Source organism: Muscardinus avellanarius, assembly GCF_963383645.1.
Source record: "Muscardinus avellanarius genome assembly, chromosome: 19".
Classification (NCBI taxonomy): Eukaryota; Metazoa; Chordata; class Mammalia; order Rodentia; family Gliridae; genus Muscardinus; species Muscardinus avellanarius.
Genome location: NC_137805.1, coordinates 36,219,021 through 36,233,951, shown reverse-complemented (window position 1 = coordinate 36,233,951; position 14,931 = coordinate 36,219,021). Strand labels below are relative to the sequence as shown.

General features: G+C 44.1%; 1 protein-coding gene across 8 annotated transcripts in view; it reads right to left on the bottom strand.

Annotated features, from left to right (window-relative positions):
- PTPRT (protein tyrosine phosphatase receptor type T) overlaps positions 1 to 14,931 on the bottom strand; it is a gene marked incomplete at both ends in the record, with an annotated part of 1,183,313 nt that overhangs the window by 1,035,602 nt on the left and 132,780 nt on the right. The gene's annotated exons all lie outside the window — the stretch shown is intronic.

The window sequence follows — 14,931 nt, the reverse complement described above, 5'->3', positions numbered from 1 at the left end:
TCCTAGGACACTAGGAAACCTGACTGTAGGCGTCTTCACGGCCACACTTGCCCTGAGCCTATTTGTAGCACCTATTTATCTTTGCTTTGCATTCATACATTGGGCTGCATAAATATTAATGTGTTTTATTAAGGGGTACCTCCTGAGATTCCAATGGGGCTATTATATAACATTCATAATATATGCATCATATTACCTTCCTAAAATCTAATAAAATATGAATTACAAACACATTTCACCCAAAGGGTCCTGATAAGGAACTAAAGAGCTATGTAAAAATACCAGCAAATCAAATTTAGCATTATATTAGAGGAATAAAAACCATAACCAATTAAAGTTAATTACAATAATGGTTTAATATTTGGAAATTTAGTTATACAATTTGTAAAAGTAATAGGTCAGTGGGGGTAAAACCACTTGACAATCTCAACATTTACTCCTGATATAAAATATATAACTAACTGAAATGCCAGTTCCTTATAGTAAAAAAAAGTATCTCAAAAAAAAATCACCATCAGACTTAACAGAATTTCAGAAATGTTGTAATTGATTAAAAAAAATAAAAAAGATACCTGCTATTATCATTTAACCTCATTCTGAAATTTCTAGCATAAGCAAAAACATAAAGAATAAAAGAGCTATACATATTTATATAGAAAAGGCAGAGTATCATCATTTGTCCATGATTTTATAATATGCCTTAAAACTCAAGAGCATAATGAAAAACTGTGAGAACTGATCAAGAATTTTTAGTACAGAAGTCAGGTATAATATATGCCTAGAATACATCTTTTTACACCAGCAATAAATAATTAGAAAACATTAAAGAACTACTATGCTATATGCAAAAGAAATATTAACAAGAAATAAACAGAAAATGTGCAGGACTGAAAAAATGAGAACTCTGAGACTCCACTGAGGGACACGACATAAAGAGATATAAGTAAAAGGAAAAACTGATCTTGTACTTAAAGGACCCAAAATTGCAAAAATGCCTGTGGTCTTTTAGCTATAAATTCATTGTAGGGCCAACCAAGGGACAACAGGATTTGGGGAGGGGGGAACACTTGGCCAATTTATTCCAAATGTTCTTCTGGAAGAATAAGCATTCAAAGATTCCCGGGAACTGTTTGAAACTTGAGAGTTAAAGGAGACCAAGTCCTCCTCTCCAGTGTGAAAGCATGCCGCGGCTACAGCAGTAAACCAAGACAGGATCACTGGATGAATCAAAAGATCCCCAATGCATGGGCATATATTATTCAGGTGGCCTTTTTTAGAAATAAAAAAAAATATGAATTATTCAAAAAGAGATATTGGGACAACTAGCTATCAGCTTAGAATAATAATAAGTCAAGATCTCTGCCTCGCTCTTGTGAACTTTTTTTGTGAAGTTTCTTTTGCTATGATAAAATACCTTAGGAAATTAACTTCATGGACCAAAGGTTTATTGTTGGCTAACAGTTTCAGAAATTTCAGTCCATGGTTGCTTGGCCATACTGTTTTGGGCCTGCAGCATGGTACATGATAACCATAATGTTTTGTGCCTGTGGTACATGGTAACAGAAGCACATGCCAGAGGAGGTTAATTACATCATGGCACCCAGGACACAAAAGCAGGAAGGTGATGGAGTCATAATACCCCCTCCATGAATGCCCCTACAATGACCTAACTTACTCCCACTAGGTCCCACCTCTTAAAGGCCCACCACATCTCAACAGCACCACAGGCTGGTGACCTGGCCCTTAACACACGGGCCTTGGGGAATATATGAGACCCAAACAATGGCACTCGTTATAACAAAATAACAGTGCAACATTTTAAGCATATAAGTACAAAAAAGAAGAAAAAAAGGAAGGAAGGTAGAAAAAGGGAAATTCAAGGCACGAAGGAAGAAAGGAGAAACCATAAAGGTATCGGAGGAAAAAAAAATCCCTTTTACAAAAGTGAGGAAGGTCTTCTTGACGAAATAAAAAAGCAACATAATACTTATATATTTCACCATATAAAATTTTAAAAAACAAACAGCAAAAAAAACCTTTCTGCATGCCAAACATAAAAACCTGTAATCAAGTAAAAGGACAACAACCATCTGAGGGAAAAATAATGTGACATATTTGAAAGAATATTTCTGATACTCAATGAGCGCTTACAAGTGATAAAGAAAAAAACACCTGGAAGAAAAATATGCAGAGGATACAACCAGCTAAGTCACAGGAAAGAAAGACTCGAGACATCAATGAACATTTGAAAATATTTTTTCACCCCAGTAATAACTGAATTAGTGCTAATCAAAAATATTTTTCATCCATGCAATAAAAAGATCAAAAAGAATGATGAAAGGCAATTCTGGGAATGAAACATAAAGCACAGCTTTTTTAGATGGCTGTTTGTCATTATTTAGAATTATGAATTGTGACTATCAATAAAGAAAATGCCTACAACATACACCCCACACAGCCAGTGGTTGTCACCAACAGACGTAGAACTGGGGAAGAAAGAGGATTATTCACTATATATTTCTAAAACACCAGAATTTTTTTTTTTTTTGCAGAGTGCAGAACAATGATAGTACTTACTAGATGCTTGCCGCATGCCAGCCTCTGTCTGTGCTGGAAAGCACTTGACCCACATTATCTGCACCTCCCCACAACCTGAGACTACTTGCAGGCAGTGAACAGGTCTACCTCGCTGTCCTTGGTCCTGAAAGACAGAAACTCCCAACTATAACTCTAGCACCTCTCTTAACAGGGCCAAAGAGAAAGTTGCTGTCACTCTCTCCTCCCATTGCCCAACCCTTCCAGAGGCTGCTTCCTCAGGGGAGCTGTAGAAAGACGGTCTTTCCTGGGGTCTGCTTCAAGGAGTCATGGTGATCTTTGCATCTAAAGCCAGGAGGTCTCTATGATCCCACTTTCTTTCTTTCTTTTTTTTTTCAGTACTGGGGATTGAACCCAGGGGCATGCTATCTCCGACCTACACCCCCCGCCCTATTTTTTATTCTTTATTTTGAAACAGGGTCTCACTGAGTTTCAAAGGGCTTCACTAAGTAGCTGAGGCTGTCCACGAACCACGACCCTCCTGTCTCAGCCTCCCAAATGCTGGGATTACAAGCCACCACACGCCCGGCTATGATCCCACTTTCAGTTTCTGAGGGTGCAGTGGGAATTCCCAGCATCCTGATACTACTTGACAACTGTGCCTGTTAGAATAGTAAAGATCCTTATTTGACGACTATCTACTGGCAAACAGAGAAGACCTGGAACACTTGGCATCCTCTAGCCCAGTGGTTCTCCAAATGAGGTCCCCAGACCAGCAGCAATAGCATCACCTAAGAACTTATAGGAAATGTGAATTCTTTGCTCCCCACAAGACATAAAGAATCAGAAATGCTGGGCATACATCCTAGCAATTTGTGCTTTAACAATTCCCTCACCGCCAGCTAATTCTACTGCAGCAAAAGTTTGAGCCTCTCTCTGATCAAGTGAGAGCACTCATGTGGCTTGCTCAGGACTTGCAGCCAGTGTGTGGCAGGGCTGCAATCTGAGCCCTGATCGTTCTGATTACCCAGCCACGTGCTTACACCGCATGCTGTAGTATTTCCTTACATATTGCTTGTGTGATATTAATTTGGTGAGTACAATTTCTTTAAGAATACAAACGATGTTTTTAAAGTGTTAGTATGGTTAGCTTTAGAACTGGCTTTTTAAATTTTATGAAGGGGACAACAGAGCAGAAAATTATGCAAATCCCGTGCTCTTTCACTTAATTCCACCTACATTCTAAGCCACCTGGGTGGACCACAGGAACAAGTTGGCCCTGCTTCAACAAAGGCATAAATATCTACTTGTAGGAAAGTACCCAAAAGAGCCCTGCTGACCTGGAGGGAGGACAATAACAGATCATCAGCCTCTCTGGACTTTTTGATCGTGCACACAACTAATCTCTTCTGAGAATCATTTTCACCTGGAAAGTAAACCCAGCAATCTGTGGCTACTTGGGCCAAAACAATGTTTACGGTCAGGCCAGACATTCTTCAAGGGTTGGCAAACTGCAGCCCACAGGACAAATCTAGCCCACTAGATGTTTTAGCACAAAAAGTTTTATTGGAACATAGCTAAGCTTATTTATTTATATATTGTCAATGGCTATTTTTATGCTACAATTCCAAAGTTGAGCATACAGGAGAAAAACTTATGCCCCTCAGAAGACTAAAATGCTCACTATCTGCAATCCCTTTTACAAAGAATTTTGCTGGTCCCTGGTCTAAATATTTGCTATTTGATGAAAAGAGATCAGGTTTGCAAATCTGTGCAGTCAGTCATACCTGAATTTCAATTCTAGGTCGGGTAGGTACCAGAGTCTGACCTTCAGCAAATCTCTTAACCTCCCTGAACTTCAACTGCCCCATCTACAAAACAGTTGCTCCATAATACTGCAGTCATGATCAAAAAGATTAAAACATGTTAAAGGCCTGGCACACAGCAGGTGCTCATTAATGGCAGATTCCCTCCCTTTCCATCCTCAGGTCTACACATTTCTCAAGACCAGCAGCCTCACTAATCTGGCACACAGTAGGCCCATGTCTGTTATTAAGAGCCACTTTCCTTTGCAAATCCAGAATGCAGAGGCTCTGTAAGGCCCACAGGCTGCAATTTAAAATACCTCATCATCCAGTGATCTCAGAAATAATTTACTAACCAGGCAGCACACTTGGATACTATACATCATCTCCTAAAGCCAAACCTGTCCTGCCCAGAGCCAACAGTTGGCTCTGCCCTGAAAATGAAAAATGGACTCCTGGGGACAGCAGATCCCGGCTACAGAAGGGCAAGAGGAAATAGCTGAACTGCAAAAAGCTCCAATCCCACAAATCTCTGCCTCAGGAAAAGTCCCCCTCCGTGACCTTAGTATCTTTCAAAGCAGAGGTTTTATAACCCCCAGCTGCCTCAGAACAGGCAGCTAAATCTGCCTCTCTTCTCAGTCAAGTATGGGAACAGCCACCCAAAGAGAGTAGCCTCGGGCCAAGCTGGTGGGGAGGGCACCCTTCCACCCACAGGTCCACACATACGCCCCAGCTCCAGGGGTCTAGACTGCTGCCCTCCATCCTCAGACTAAGCGTCTAGCCTACTGGATCTTCCTGTGTTGCATTTATTCCAACATATTACCACCCACATGCAGGATCGTGATTTTCAACGTCAGGAGACCCTGGCCAGGTCTTCTGGGTAGAGGTCCTTGTGGTTGACCCGAGGTCCAATCAGAATCATGGAAGAAATTGGGCTTGAGGGCACACTCTTATAATCCCAGTACTTGGGAGTTTGAGACAGCAAGTTCAAGGACAGCCTAAGCAATGTAGCAAGACTTGACTCTCAGCAACCTAATGAGACCCTGTTTCAAAACAAACAAAACAGGGCTGGGTGTAGCTGAGGTAATGCCCTGCATTCATTCAATCCCCAGTACACAAATAATTAAAAAAAATGATGATGATGATGGTGATGATGATGATGAAGAAGATGAAGATGAAAGGGATACAGGCAGCCTGTGAGTGGTGGATGAGATAGGCCCACTGTACTCTGACCTGAAGAACTCTGGTCCTAATGACAATTGAGCCTTCTCCTGCCACAGCCAGACCTGCCAGCTGCTGGGAACCTGGGCACCTCCCATGAAGTCAGTGCCCACAGGGGGCTGAAGGGCCAGCAATGTTTGCCCTCCCTCAGCCTACTGAGAAGCACCAGGAGTTTCCTCAACTGATTCATTTCAATACAAAAGGCAAATGAATGACTGATTCTGTGTCCAGAGAGGAAAAAAGGGGGGGTTGTTAAGAGTGAAGTCAAGAAGCAAAAAGAAAAAGCTAAGGTCTAGTCCCGACTTCATCAGATGTCACTGTGGGCTAGACAAAGGCTAAGTAATTCACCCAAATTACTGTATTTGATCCTTTCAAATAACCTTTGAGGCCGGGATGGTGGCCCATGCCTGTAATCTCAGTATTTGGGAAACTGAAACAGCAGGAATCGCAGGTTTGAGGACAGCCTTGGCAATGTAGTGGTACTCTCAGCGACACAGTGAAACCCAGTTTCAAAACAAAAAATGGTAAAAAGGCTGGAGGTGTAGCCCAAAAGTTGAATGTCCCTGGGTTCAAGCCCCAGTACCACAAAACAATGAAAATAAAAATAACCTTTAGGGAAGGTTCTACTTTTCAAGTGAGAAACCAAGGCTTAGAAAGCTTGGCTTGCCTCCAGTGGGGCATCCCCACCCCACACTTCCCTGTCTCTGAGGTTCCTGGTTCTAAATTCCTTTACATGGAACGTGTTAATGTTCAAGGATGGGCCAGAGAACAGACACAAAGATCCCAAGCCGCAGTCTTGTAAAATTATCCATTCCGGCCTTCTACTTGATAAATGGGTAACTTGAGGCCTGAGCAGGGACGTGTCCTTCCCAGGGTCACCCAGTGAGTTAGTGACCTGAATAAGGCAAACAAAGATGGTAATTTTTTTTTCTTTTGCAGTACTGGCGATGGAACCCAGAGGCATCTTATCTCCAAGCTACACTACCAATCCTATTTTTTAGTCTTTTTATTTTTGAAACAGGGTCTCACTGAGTTGTAAAGGGCCTCGCTAAGTAGCTGAGGCTGTCTGTGAACCGCGATCCTCCAATCTCAGCCTCCCGAATGCTGGGATGTGCAAGCATGTGCCCCCATACCTGGCACAAAGATGGTAATTTTGAGGAAGGGCTTTCACAGCACAAGGTAAGAACTAATAAGATGGTCAGGCCCAGAGCTTCCTCCTTCCACCACTGGTGTGCCAAATCTAGCACCTATTGTGTTGGGCTGAGGGCACCCAGGGGCTGTGCAACAGAGACCAGCAGAAATCTCTGAGAAATGGCATCATCGTGGTTTGAGTGGTCCGTGGCAGATGGAATGGGATCCCAAAATGCAGCAAGAGCCCCACTCACAGGGCCAGAGAATGATTAGTCTGGGTAGAATCGAGGGTCGCAGCACAGCCTGTGGTCCTGGAAGGAGACCAAAAAGCAAATCTAGCCAGGAAGCCCGGCATCAGGGCAAGGGCAGGGAGAAGAGAGAAGGCAGCTCTCTCCAGAGTGCAGCTGACCAGGGGACCACCTGCAGGCTCTGGGGTTGGGGCAGCCAGCTGGCTGGAGGGCACAGTGCCAGCCAGGGAGATCAACGGGGAGAGCAGCAGTTCCCCAGTCTGGAGAGAGAGTTTGGGCAGGGCACAGACTAGGCTGTACAACCACTTCTTCCTAGCCCATCACTCCTGCTGTGATCAATCCATGAGAAATTCTGCAGGAGCAGACACCACAGTAAACATTCCCCTCTCAGTCACAGGCCTGGATTCAAGTCTCTGCTACCAAGGAAGCCTGTGCAGGTCTCAGCTCTCCACCCAGACCCCAGGGGAGCTGGTGACACTGACTTCCAGGGGTGATGGGGAGGACCAAACACACTAATGTGTGCAAAGCCCAGCACCGTGTTCTTACGGCCTTTTCAGACAGCGCCTCCCACCGCTTCCAAGCCAGCCTGGTGCACAGTGTAGACAACTCAATAAAATGTTATTGAACAAATTTAAAAATTCATACAGAACTCATTTAACTTGTTAAAGCGAGGGAGGGAGCAACTGTGATATAGAGGCCTTTGGCTTCTAAGTGCTTGGAATCAAATTGTTATTCCACTCTTCTATCCCAGCACTCAGTGCTAAGGTTATTTGGCGCGTCTGGCGTGCGACTACTTAAGAAGGAGTAACAGCCTCTAATTAAGCCTGAGAACGTCACCACGAGACAGGCAGGCAGGGAGGAACGTCTCTTCAGGAAAACATTTCTGGGGCAGGCTTGGGCCAAAGAGCTGTCAATCAAGAGACTGTTATGTCTCCAAGCTTGCACACTTAAAGAATTTTGAGAGCCAGGAGGGAGGATCCTTGAAGACAATTTCTTTGAGAAATGGGGCAATTCAAATTCAAGGGGTCCGGGGACTTGGGCCCAGTCTCCTGAGTCTGTAGCATTCCTCCCTTTGTACCCCTCATCTCTTAACACTCCTTTCTTCATCTTATTCAGGTTATAAGAACTCAACTACAATTGTTTGCTGAGCCACTACTGCACGCTAGCCACCAGGACAAAGCAATGGACAAGAGAGACAGAGACCTGGCCCTTTGTGAACTTGAAATCTAGAAGGAGAAGATGGACAAGGGGAAGAGGACAAATAATAAAGACAAAAGGTGATTAAAGAAGACAAAGAGGGAAGGAAGAATGGAGGCTGGGGGGAGACACTGTGGTCAAGCCCTGTCATCTTGGTCAGGGGGACTGAGCCAGGCAGAGTTCAGGGATAGGGATTACAGAGAGATAAGAGTAAATGCCTTCCTGTCAGTGCCCATCTCAATGTCACGCACAGGAAAGAGGAGGGTGTGGGGCGGGGTGAGGGGGACACAACAACCGTTGTGCACATGTAAGTTTCCATCACTCTGAACCTCATGATGACATATAGTTACAGTGCACTAATGAAAGTATACTAAAAATAATGTCAGTATGTGAAGGTATTACTACCAATTTCACTAACATGCACGAGGGGAGGGTGCAATGGAAGGAAATACTCCAAGAGCTGTGGGCACGTATGTGTGCACCACCCTGAGCCTCTATACTATGATGTAGAACTGTAATGCACTAATAAAATCATCAGAAACAAGAGTGAGTGCAAAAAGCCTAGAAATGAGAGCAAACAGGCTAAGAGCTCGGGAGAACTGGAATCCTGCAGGGCCTCGTGGGCCACTATGATGAGTTCAGACTTTATCCAGATACAAATGGAAGCCAGGTGCAACTGAGAGCCAGAAGGATGGCATATTCTGTTCTAGGATTTGAGATGATCACTTTAGTCGGCAAGAAAGAAGATGGGCAGAGGGGTGGGGTTTGCTGGGAATGCAGACTGGCGGAGCTGCTCTCTCAGTTCCACCAAAGGCCCAAAAATGCTAGTGGGAAACGTCCTCCCAGGCCTGAGGCGGAGCTGGCACCCGAATATGTATTCCTCCTATGCTTCCCCTTGTCTCACCAGGAATGCCCTTGGGTCAAAGGAACTAGTCACCCCAATTCCAGCATCCTGCACTGCACGGTTCCCATCCTGGCCCCAGACACATCCAGGGTTTCAATAAACACTTGTTAAGCTGAAATGAACTCAGCACATTAACCCTCCAGAGATACAAGTAGTTGTGCTATTGATGAAGGCTCACAGGGAGACAGCGATAATGGCTCAAATCTCGTTAGCAAAGTCAGAGAACTGAGAAATTTCCAAGTACCAAACAATAATTTCCCTTCTGCTTTCAATATTTCTGCATACTGAGGCATTATTTGCAGGGTGGCCGGGAATAATTCTTGGGCGATTACTTGACGTGTCTTGGGGTAGCTTTGCTTCTCGTCACTGGAGTTAAAGATCATCCGCTGGACAGTTTCTTTTCAGTGCAGCCTCCTTCCCCCTCTCTCCTCCCTCTTCCCCAGATCTATGCTGCATCATCTCTCTGTCTCCCGGGATTCTCTCTCCACCTTCCTCCTCTTCCACGCTGGATGCATCTCATGTTTCATCTTCCCTGGGAACCCACGGTGATGAGCTGAAGCTCGGCAACTCCCAACTTTTTTTATTTGACATCCCAGTGGGTCTCCAGTCATCTCCAGGAGAGCTGTGAAATTCATTTTCATTCACTTTAATTTAAAAAAGAAATATAGGCCATTTAGTTCTTTTAAGAGGGGAAAATGGGGTGTCAGTCAACCAGCAGGGAGGTAAATCCTGACTTTAGCTATTAGCTTATTGGACAAAGTGGCTCTTTTCCAAATGTTCTTGGGTCTCTTAAGCAAGTAAAGTGTTTTGCTAACAGCTGCAAGACATTTATTCTTGGGAGGAGGAGAAAATAAAGTTCAGAGGGGAAAAGAGACATGAGAAAATTAATGTGATTTTATTAACTCCATTTCAGATCAAGTAGGAATTCAACAAAATGATTTATATCCGTCATCTGTTTAGTCATTCTATCTGACAAGAACTTGTTGAGTATGTGGTATTTTCCAGAAAGAGGAGGAGAAGGAAGAAGAGGAGGAGGAAGAGGAGGACAAGGACGAGGACGAGGACGATGAGGACAAGGAAAGAAAGAGGAGGAGAATAATGAGGTGAAGGAAGAAGAATGCTGAGAGCAGCTAACATTTATTTAGCCATTTATTTAGCAGCTAACATTTATTTAGACACTGGACCTGTGTCAGGTCCAGTTCTATAAAATAATATTTCAATTAACTGCACAGTAATTCCACAAAATACTGGTTGCCTTATTTCTACTACAGAATAGAAATTGAGAACAGTTCAACAATTTGCCCAAAGTCACACAGACGTAAGTGGAATCTGAACCCAGGACTGCTTCATCACCACTATGACATATGGCTTTCTTGTCTCAGGTGTATAAAGATGAGGGAGGCAGAGCCTTTTAAGGATCTCATGTATGTCCTGGGTAAAGCAGATAGGCAATCAGCTGCATGAACCATTTGTAAAAGGTAGTAAGAAAGAGGACCTGGGAATGCAGAGGAAGGTCATGGGCTCAGCTGGAAGCAGAGAGCACAGGAGAAAGCATTCCCAGAAGAAAGTAGACCTTTCATGGGAGTTGGCTAGGTGGAAAAAATGGGATCGGGGAAATTAGAGGTTCCAGACAGAAGAAAGAAGATAAGGAAGGGTTAGCTTGAGGGAATAGGCCATGCTCGGGAAACAGATGCAGAAGGAACTGTCCCAGTGTTGGGGGCAGATGGTCCAGGAGCCAGACTGCAGAAGCTGGTACGGTCAATGAATTATGAAGACCCTTTCAGGCCACAAAGAGCCAAAGAAGGCATGAACAGCAAAGTGGCCCAGCCAGATGCAGAATCCTAGACGCAGCCTGTGGCAGCTGCATGCTCACAGCTCTGATGGGGGATATGGAGAGAAAATGCAAAGAGCCTTTCTAGAAGGCGGTGTACTGAGTGGGATGAGGGAATGACGCTGGACCTCAGGCCGAGGCCACAGGGAGGGAACAGCATAGCCAAGCGATGCTACGGGGGCAGAAAGGACAGGTGTCAGTGGAGTGTCAGCCTAAGGAAGAGCGGCCCTTGTTTTTCCAAATTCTCCGAGGAAGCAGGTGTTTCCACTTTTATTCTCCTGGTGATGGTGAATTTGTTTCTTTTTGTTTTGTTTTGGTTTTGTTTTTGTCTTTACTGTACTGGGAATCGAGAGAGGCAAACAGGATTGACACAGTGGCAGAGTTTTCATGCAGAGAGGCCCTGCCACATCTCCCGTTCCATGGCACGGGAGGGGTGCTGACCAATCCCGGTCTTCCTGCAAGTGGCCTTCACCAAGGTGCCTGCTCACCTCTGCCTGGCCGCCTTCTGTGACTGGTAACACGTCTGCCCTGTGCTTCAGATTCCAGCAGCAGCAGAGGTGTCAGGTGAGCACGTCCTCGCTGACAGCTGATGGCCAGGCAAGACAATGCAGCGCGGCTCGACTAGCCCCAGAGCCCATCACCCTGCGCTCATCACATCTCCCTCTCATCCCAGGAACAAGAGAGAAGGCAACCAGTCACCTCGCACCACGCACCATCCCCTGCGGGTGGATGGTGGCAGGGGTGGGTGGTAGGGGTTAACTTCCAAATTCCCCAAAGTCAAGCATTCTGTGAGTCTTCCACTGAGAAAATATTAGAGCCTTTGGAAAAAGAAGATCCCTTTTATATAATGCACGGACGATTTACTGAATTCACGAAAGGTCAGGTAAAATTAGATACGTCACCGGGTGTGGTGGTGCATGCCTATAATCCTGGTACTCGGGAGGCTGAGACAGGAGGATCGCAGGTTTGCAGGCAGTCTCCGCAATTTAGCAAGTCCACCTGTATCTTATTGAGACCCTGTTTCAAAATAAACAATAAAATAGGGCTGGAGATATAGTTCAGAGGCAGAATGCCCCTGGTTCAATCCCCAGTAACACACACACACACACACACACACACACACACACACACACACACACACACACACAACACACCAGGTATATACATACATACAGAAATGCCTGGAAAGTTTCCAACACAAACCCCTCTCTCTCTCCTTCCTGTTATCCCTGCTCTTGACTCCTGCATTGGAGCTGGAAGCCCCGCTTTGCCCATCTCCAGCTGTAGAAACTTACAGGAGCCACAGACTCTCCCTGAGCCAGAGGCCACAGCTAAGGATAACTGCTGATATTTACTGCTAGCTCTGCACTGAGCATTTTACACGGCTTATTTCAGCCAGTTCTGCCAATCTTTCCCCGGAATTCCCACTTTACAGGTAAGGAAGGCAAGTCCAGATTGATAAGTAGTTTTCCAGTATGGTAACAAATACTCGAGATAATCAGCTTGTAAAGAGGAATGGTTATTTTGGATCATGGTTTCAGAGGTTTTGGTCCAGGGTTGGTGGGCCTTGCTGCTTTGGGGCCTGTGGTGAGGCAGCACATCGAGAAGGGGGCATGTGACAGAGCCAAAGAACAGGACAGAAGGACAGACAGACTGGCAGGAGCCGGGCTCCAATGTCCCCTCCCTTCAAGGCATACCTCCAATAACCTAACTTCCTCCAGGCCATACCTCCTCGAAGTTCCACCTGCTGGGGACCACGCCTTCAGGACACGGGCCTTGGGAAGACATTCAAGATCCAGACTATGGCATCTGGTTAAGTGGGAGGGAAGAGCAGCTGAGCCGAGGCATCCTTGTGCAGCCTCTAAGCTCCACAGTCATGCACAGGTGAACAAGGAGGGGGGCACTCAGCTCCTAAAAGGACTGGCTCATTCAGCAGGGAAAAGATAGATAGATACGTGCTAGGTAGGTAGCTAGATTGATGACAGAATCCCATTTCTCATACTAAATTGTCCCCCTCTAAAGAAACCAAAAAGAAAATGTGTACTTGAAAATGTAGCAAACTTTTTAAAAGGGCAAACATTTCAAGGCAATTTTTATTTTGTTTGTTTGTTTGTTTTATGGTACCAGCAATTGAACCCAGGGGCATTCTCCTTCTGAACTAGACCCCCAGCCCTTCTTTTTATTTTTTATTTTGAAACAGGGTCTCAAAAGGTTGCTAAGAATCTCACTAAACTGCTGAGGCTGGCCTCAAATCTGTGATTCTCCTGTCTCAACAACTTGGATTACAGATGTGTGCCATCAAACCTGGCTCATTTTGTATTTTAAAGAGTAAATATCACCTGTAGTCCTAGTACTTGGAATTCTGAGACAGGAGGATCGCAGGTTCAAGGCCAGCCTTAGCAACTTAGCAAGGCCCTCCGCAACTTAGCAAGGCCCTGTTTCAAAATATAAAATAGGGCCGGGCGTGGTGGCGCACGCTTGTAATCCCTGCGCTTGGGAGGCTGAGACAGGAGGATCGCGCAGGTTCGAAGCCAGCTTCAGCTACTTAGTGAGGCTCTCAGCAACTTAGTTAGACCCTGTTTTCAAATAAAATATTTTAAAAAAATGCGTCTGGGAGTATAGCCCGGAGGTAGAAAGCCTCTGGGATATATATATTATATATAATATATATAATATATTATATATAATATATAATATATTATATATATATAATATATAATATATAATATATTATATGTTATATATATTATATATAATATATATATTGGGATATAATATATATATATATATATATTGCTGAGGGCTCAGAAATATAATGCCTGTTTTCAATCCCCAGTTTTTTTTAAAAAAAAGAGTAAATATAAATGAATAAAAATTCCTGAAACTACTTTTGACACAGGACTAAATGCTTACTGGAAACAAAATAATAAAAAATGGGCTGAACACAGCATGTGGAAGAGGAGATTCCAAGGCCCCAGGATGGGCTCCTAGCATCCCTGAGGACAGCCTGCCCTTTGGCAGCCCAGCCTCCCTGACTGGTATGAAGCAGAAGCAATGGGCTTTATACAGTAGGCTTGGCAGGAGACAGCCTCACAACATGGGTGAAGATTCTAAAAGCAACATAACTGAACGAACAATCACACTTACTGAATCTGAAGCTCAGAACTCATGGCTAGTTCATAAAGCAAAGCGCCCTGAGCTATACAAGACAAACCCGTTTCCTTGAGTACAAAACCAGCTCAGTCACTCACTCCACAGATGTTTTTGAGTATTTAGTATGTGCCGTGTACCCTGCAAAAGGCTGGGGACAGAGCACAAGCATAAGTGTCGGCCATATCCATATCCTCAGCGAGCTTTCAATCTTGATATGGGCAACGGAAGAGTATGCTTAATTGTGAGCTGATGTGTTTGCATTGCATCTAAAATTCACCAATGCCCCAAGAGGAAATTTCAAATAGGGCAAAGTCACTGCCTTTTTTAAAAAGGGTAAATTTATTAACATATAATTCAATACCATGCAATTGACCCACTGAAAAGATACAATTTAATGCTTGTTAGTATATGTTCAGATATGTGTAACCATCAGGATGGTCAATTTTAGAACATTTTCATTACAAAGAGAAACCCTGTTTTCTTTAACTATCATCCTCCAAGCCCCCAATCTCTCCAACCATAAGCAACCACTAATATATCCTTGCCTTGTATTTACCTCTTCTGGTAGGACCTCATTAAATTTAACAATTGCCAGATGTCCCAGAAATTCACTCCTCGATATAAAAGAGCCGAACACAGGTTTTCCAACAAAACCTCGTACATGACATGTTCATAAAGGCGCTGTTCACAATACACAAAGGTGGAAGCAACCTAAGTTTTGCCCATCAACAGAGGAACACATGTGGCGTCAGCTGGCGATTCCTAATCTAAAAATCCAAATCCGGAAAGCTATAAAATATGGAACTTTTGGTGCTTTATGTCAGTGTCGAAAATGTTTTGGATTCTGGAGCATTTCTGATTTCAGATTCCAGATTAGGGATGCTTAATCAGTAGAGGCTATTTCCT